Source organism: Amaranthus tricolor, chromosome 13 (genome assembly GCF_026212465.1).
Source record: "Amaranthus tricolor cultivar Red isolate AtriRed21 chromosome 13, ASM2621246v1, whole genome shotgun sequence".
In the NCBI taxonomy this organism is placed as follows: domain Eukaryota; kingdom Viridiplantae; phylum Streptophyta; class Magnoliopsida; order Caryophyllales; family Amaranthaceae; genus Amaranthus; species Amaranthus tricolor.
This window is the reverse complement of record NC_080059.1, coordinates 18,298,631-18,305,930: the sequence shown is the minus strand read 5'-3', so window position 1 is coordinate 18,305,930 and position 7,300 is coordinate 18,298,631.

The following is a 7,300-nucleotide window of genomic DNA, read 5'->3' as shown; positions in this document are numbered from 1 at the left end:
GGTTTCGGTTGGTCGGGTATATAGGATTTGGTAGTTTTCTTGCCTGATTTAGATGATTTGGGGGTTTTCATTTTTTGAATTTTTGAAGGTTTTGAGAGAAGGAAGAAGGACGGTTTCTTGAGTGAGAAATTGAGAGAAGGTTTGGGAAGGTAGAGTGTAATGACGTAAAGGAGGGGTTTTTAAATGATTGAAGTGACGGTTACTCCTCCAAGTCCCATCACTTTATTGCCCTTTGCATTGCTTGAGTGAAGAAAACCGTTCTCCCAAAAATTTTAGTTTAAGTTGGCCGAAAAAAAATAAAAATAAAAAATGACATATGAATAAATTATGAAATATGAATATTAAAATAAAATAAGAAGACAAAGGATAGGAAAATGATGAATTAAAAAAAATTATAAGGAAAATAATGAACATATTGCATTGGTCTGATCAAATTAACAACATGCAAATAAGAAAACATTCATAGTACAAACTTTATTACGTGTTTACCTGATCCATGCAATAATTGATTTTCAATCAAGATATTGAGATTGATTCATGACCTTTTCATTCTCATGATGCTTCAATGGGAAATATATGCAACTAACTTTAGTAGAGCTTGATCATACCAAGTTCCAATCTCATCTTTTCATATTGTTCCCTAGGAAGTGGTTTGGTCAGAATATCTGCAACTTGTTCATTTGTGTTAACATGCTTTAATATAATATTTTTGTGTTCTACGTTATCCTTAAGAAAATGATGTCTAATATGTATATGTTTAGCACGAGAATGATGCACTGGATCTTTGGATATACATATGGCACTGGTATTATCACAATAAATAGGAATGCATTCAACTTTAATACCAAAATCTCTTAGTTGCTGTTTTATCCAAAGCATTTGGGAACAGCAAGCTGCTGCTGCTACGTATTCAGCTTCGGCAGTGGATAATGCAACAGTATTTTGCTTCTTGGAACTCCATGAAACTAAACATGATCCAAGAAATTGTACCATACCTGATGTACTTTTTCTATTTACAAGATCACCTGCATAATCTGCATCACTAAAACCTTTTAAATCATAAACATCACTTTTAGGATAAAATAAGGACAAGTCGTCTGTTCCCTTCAAATATCTTAAAATTCGTTTGACTGCCGTGAAATGTGATTCTTTAGGATTTGATTGAAATCTAGCACATAAACCAACACTAAAGGAAATATCAGGTCTACTTGCAGTTAGATATAATAAAGAACCTATCATTCCTCAATACATTGTTTGATCTACGTTAGTTCCTTTTAGGTCTTCATCTAATCTAACATTTGTAGCCATGGGTGTATGGTTGGTTTTAGCATTCGTTAGACCATATTTCTTTAGAAGTTCTTTTATATATTTTTGTTGATGAATGAAGATACCATTTTCGGTTTGTTTAATTTGTAACCCAAGGAAGAAATTTAGTTCTCCCATCATGCTCATTTCAAATTCTGTGCCCATTAGGTTAGCAAATTCTTTACATAATAAATCATTAGTGGCACCAAAAATAATATCATCAACATAAATTTGAACAACCAAAATATTAGAACCTTTATTCTTAAAGAACAAGGTTTTGTCGATTTTTCCTCTTACAAAGTTATTTTGAATCAAAAACTTTGAAAGTCTTTCATACCATTGCCTAGGAGCTTGCTTCAAGCCATATAGGGCTTTATCAAGCTTGTAGACATGATCAGGACAAGAGGTATTTTCAAAACCTGGGGGTTGTTCAACAAAAACTTCTTCATCAAGAAAGCCATTTAAAAAAGCACATTTCACATCCATTTGATATAATTTAAAATTCATGAATGCAGCAAAAGAAATTAAAATTCTAATAGCCTCTAACCTTGCTACCGGAGCAAATGTCTCAGTATAATCAATACCTTCTTGTTGATTGTACCCTTTGACCACGAGTCTTGCTTTGTTTCTTACAATTATTCCATGCTCATCTAGCTTATTCCGAAATACCCATTTCAAACCAATTACCTTCTTGCCTTTTGGTTTAGGTTCTAAGTGCCACACTTTATTTCTTTCAAATTCATTTAATTCATCTTGCATGGCTACTATCCATTCGGAATCCTTTAGAGCTTCTTTGTGATTTTTGGGTTCAAGTGATGATAGGAACGCAAAGTGTGCACAAAAGTTTCTCAGTTGGGATCTGGTTTGTGTTCCTTTATTCATATCACTTATAATCAGATCAAGAGGATGATAACTTTGGTATTTCCAAGGTTTAGGTACAAATTCTCTGGAGGGAACAGTAGCATGTTCTGTTTTAGCATCTGGATTTGCATTTTGTTCAGCTACTGGATCATCTTGGTCAGCTGCGGAAACAGCTGGATTGGGAACAGTCTGCTGGTCCTGTTGTTCTGGCAGTTCCTGGATTTGGTCAGTTTCTTCTGCCTCTTCTTGTGTAGACTGTTCACTTGCTGTTCCATGATCTTGCACTTTAATTCCTTCATCATCATCTTCCAAGTTTGCAAGACCTATTTTAATATTACTTGTTTCCTGTTCACTTGTTGAAAAGTTAGTTTCATCAAAAATTATGTGAACAGATTCCTCTACACACATTGTTCTCTTATTATAAACTCTGTAATCTTTGCTATGTGATGAATAACCGAGAAATACTGCTTCATCATTTCTTTCATCAAACTTACCTATATTTCGTTTTCCATTCACATGAACAAAACATTTGCATCCAAATACACGAAGATAGGAAATATTTGGTTTAACACCTTTGAGTAATTCATAGGGTGTTTTAGAAGTGATTGGCCTTATTAGTACACGATTCAATATGTAACATGCATTATTGACGGCTTCTGCCCAAAAATTCCTAGGTAGACCACTAGCAATCAACATGGTCCTAGCCATTTCTTCTAAGGTCCTATTTTTCCTTTCTACCACTCCATTTTGTTGTGGTGTTCTAGGTGCGGAAAATTTGTGATTTATGCCATGTTCATTGCAATAATTCATGAAGTTTGAATTTTCAAATTCTTTCCCATGATCAGACCTTATGTGAACGATTTGATTATTGGTAGATTTTTGTATTTTATTAGCAAAAGAAACAAACTCATCAAAAGCTTCATCTTTGCTTACCAAAAATAAGGTCCAAGTAAATCTACTAAAATCATCAACTATGACAAACACATATCTTTTGCCACTATGACTTTGTGTTCTCATAGGTCCACATAAATCCATATGAATTAATTCTAATGGTCTAGTGGTAGTCACAACGTTCTTTGATTTAAAGGATGACCGCACTTGTTTTCCTTTAGCACCAGGATCACAAACTTCATTTTTAAGGAATTTTATTGCAGGAAATCCTCTTACTAGGTCTTTTGATCTTAATGTGTTAATCAATGAATAACTAGCATGACCTAGACGTTTGTGCCAAAGAAGTGGGTCTTCTTCAATAACACTTAAACACGTTAGACTGTTTTTGGGAACAGTGTCCAGGTCCACCACATAGGTGTTCCCTTTTCTGATTCCCTCCAGCACAGGGTCTCCTGTACTGTTCCTAGAAATTATGCATCGTTCAGAAGTAAACTTAACAGAGTTACCTTTGTCGCAAAATTGAGAAATACTTAACAAATTGTGTTTTAAATTCTCGACTAAAAATACGTTATCAATGGCATGGGAACTAGACCTTCCAACCTTTCCTTTGGCAATTATCTCACCCTTCATGTTGTCACCGAAGGTTACTGTTCCCTCATCATAGGCTTCAAGTGAGAGAAATTCAGATTTGTCACCCGTCATATGCTTGGAACACCCACTGTCGAGATACCATGAGTTGTTCCCCCTCACTTGAACCTGCAAAGCAAACTAATGGTTAGGTACAGGAACCCATTCATCCTTGGGTTCCTTGTCGACAATACTTGAATCACATTTCTTAATCCATATTCGTTCGACATAATTTTTATTTGCTTTGATATGCTGTTCCTTCTTTATACATTAATGTTTCAGGTGTCCACTTTTACCACAGAAGGAACATATTTTGCTACTAGGGAGATCTACATAGACCTTTTTCTTTTTATCATTCTTCATATAGCCTAGTCCTTCTTTACTTTTGATTTTAGCATTTAGAATCCATTTGGGAATTTCATTGAATTTCCCTTTTCCTCTTAAGTTTATTTTATTTTTCAAATTTTCATTTTCAATTTCGTAGGATTCTAATTTTGATTTCAACTTTTGAAATTCAGTGTTAACCATGTGAGTAGATATATTGTTTGCATCTTTACTTAATCCTAACAATCTGTTTTGATTCATTTCGATACTAAGGAAAATAAATTCTTGTTTCAATTTCTCAATTGTCTCTTTCAAAACAACATTCTGATCTAGCAAATTAAAAAATCTGCTTTGTAGATCTATTCTAAATGAATTTAGATAGGATACATGATCCTTGTTTGAGTTGAGGTCTTTCTCAATTTGGAGACACTTAGCTGTTTTTTCATTCAATTTTTCTTGTGTCTCTAACAACAATTTGATTAATTTATTCTTACTTAAATTAGACAGTTGTTTAGAAGATGGACTAGAAGACATTACCTCTTTTTCCTTAGACTCTTCATGAGATGCCATGAGACACAGATTTGTGGTTTCTTCCTCCACTAAAGCTTCTGTCTCAGCCTCGCTTTCCATATCACCCCAAGCTGCGATCATTGCCTTTCTAATATCAGTTTTGAAGTTTCCTTTCTTATATTGTTTACCAACTTCTCTTGCTTTTCCCTTGCCCCTCTCATTTTTCCATTGAGGGCAATCCTTGATGAAGTGATCAGTGCTCCCACACTTGTGGCATACAAAATTTGTCTTCAAGTTAGCAGTTCCTTTTTCTTTGTTGTTTCTTTGATTTCTATATCTGCTGTTCCTGAAGAATTTTTTGAATTTACGTGCCAACATAGCAGCTTCCTCTTCACCAGCGTCTGACTCTTCACTATCATTTGCTGCCAGAGCCAGTCCTTTGTTTCGGGAACTGCCAGCTGTTCCCAAATGCAATTCATGAGTCATGAGGGAACCAGCCAACTCTTCCAAATTAAACTTGGTGAAATCTTTGGACTCCTGGATGGCTGTGACCTTAGCTCTCCAGCGTTCGTCTTGAGGAAGACTCCTAAGTATTTTCCTAACTTGTTCATCAACGGGAATGATTCTACCAAGAGAGACTAATTCATTCGTAATATTTGTGAACCTAGTGAACATCTCTTGAATGTTTTCCCTCGGTTCCATGACGAATCTTTCATATTTGGACATTAGCAAGTCAATCTTGGATCGCTTTACTTCACTAGTACCTTCATGGGTAACTTCTAGCAGGTCCCAAATCTGCTTAGCGGTTTTGCAACCCATAATACGATTGTGCTCATTTGGACCAAGCCCACAGTGAAGTAACTTGATAGCAAGAGCGTTCATCTCCATCTTTTGAAATTCTTCTTTTTCATATTCAGTGATTGGTTTTGGAACAGCTTCATTGTTGGAGTTGATGGTCGTCACCTCAAAGTCTCCAATTTCAATGACTCTCCAAACTTGATAGTTTTCGGCTTTTATGAAGATTTCCATTCTATTTTTCCAGTAAGTATAGAATTTCCCATCGAACATGGGTGGCCTTTGTGTGGAGTACCCCTCTTCCATACGCTCGTTCATCTTCAACATCTTTCCAGGGAACAGGATACTGCTCTCAGGGTTTCCTGATTAAATGAGGAACAAGGCTCTGATACCAATTGTAGGAATGCTAATGGATGATCGAATGCAACAAGAAAGGAGTGAATTGTTGTGTAATAGGTTTAAGATTTTTGCCTCTAATTTTTGCGGAATTGTATCAAGTAAAGAACAAAACTTAAACTCAAAAACGAAAAGAAAAATAATAAAGGAGACAAAGATTTTACGTGGAAACCTTCTTGGCCTAATAAGAAGGAAAAACCACGACCCCCCAGGATTTCAAAATTCTCACTATGTTAAGGCAATCAATTACAATTACACAAAACAATGTTTGCTTCACTTGAAGCTTCTCAATTCTCTAAATGCTTCACTCAAAGCTTCTCTACTTAGGCCTACTTCTCTTCTCTTCTCTTTCTCTCCTTCTCTTTCTCTTCTCTCGATTCTATTCTCTATTCCCTTAGACTTCCCATAAGTCTAATTACAACAAAACACTCAATTACCCTTTACAAGGCCAATTCTCATGAAGATTAAAATTAAGTAGTTGCTCAAGAAAAATATAATGAATTAATTGGAATTCAAAAACAGAAAATATTTTTCTTTGAATGATCTCCCTTAAATGGACACTCTCTCTTCATATCCGCTTAACCGTAGCTTCCCTCTTTTATAAAGGGAACAGCCGTCAGTGCACTCAGCCCACGTTCTCCATGAGATGCACTTATCCCTCGACTTCCATAAACTTACTTGCTCCCAAAGAAAGTGGGAAGTTAGTTGAAAGTAGGAGTGGAACATAACTGCTGCACGGTTAATATTACATGGGTTAAAGGAAGATCCTAAAATGTAGGAGACTAATTCAAAGTAGAGAACAAGTCTCTTGGATGTCCGAGTTTATAGAAGATAAACAAGGAATTAGTCTTCTCCATGTTTTTAGGCGTATTAAAAATATTTTGCCAATTAATAAATAAATTTAATTAAGCAACTAATTAAATTTTAACCTTTTACATTAACTAAAAACAGAAAACATAATTTTCGTAACTTCCAGTCAATGTCTTCTTCAGACCTGTATTGCGGGGAACAACGCACTGTCTCCATCTACAACTTTCGTCATGACTTCAACTCTAGGAACAGTAAACTGACTTCTAAAGCAATTGCCCAACTTCTTGGATATTTGAGACATGTACAACTTCCACGAATCAAGTCATAGGCTTCATCAACGATTTAAATTAAACCGGATATATACCTACAAAACAATCTCTAAAAATATGTTTGTTTATCTAAAAGTAAAGTCGTCATCAAAACCTTAAGAGGCCAACAATATATATATATATATATATATATATATATATATATATATATATATATATATATATATATATATATATATATATATATATATATATATATATATATATATATATATATATATATATATATATATATATATATAGACATATATATATATATATATGTCTATATATATATGTATATATATATATACATATATATATAGACATATATATATATATATATATATATATATATATATATATATATATATATATATATATATATGTATATATATATATATATAGACTTATATATATATATATATATATATATATATATATATATATATATATATATATATATATATATA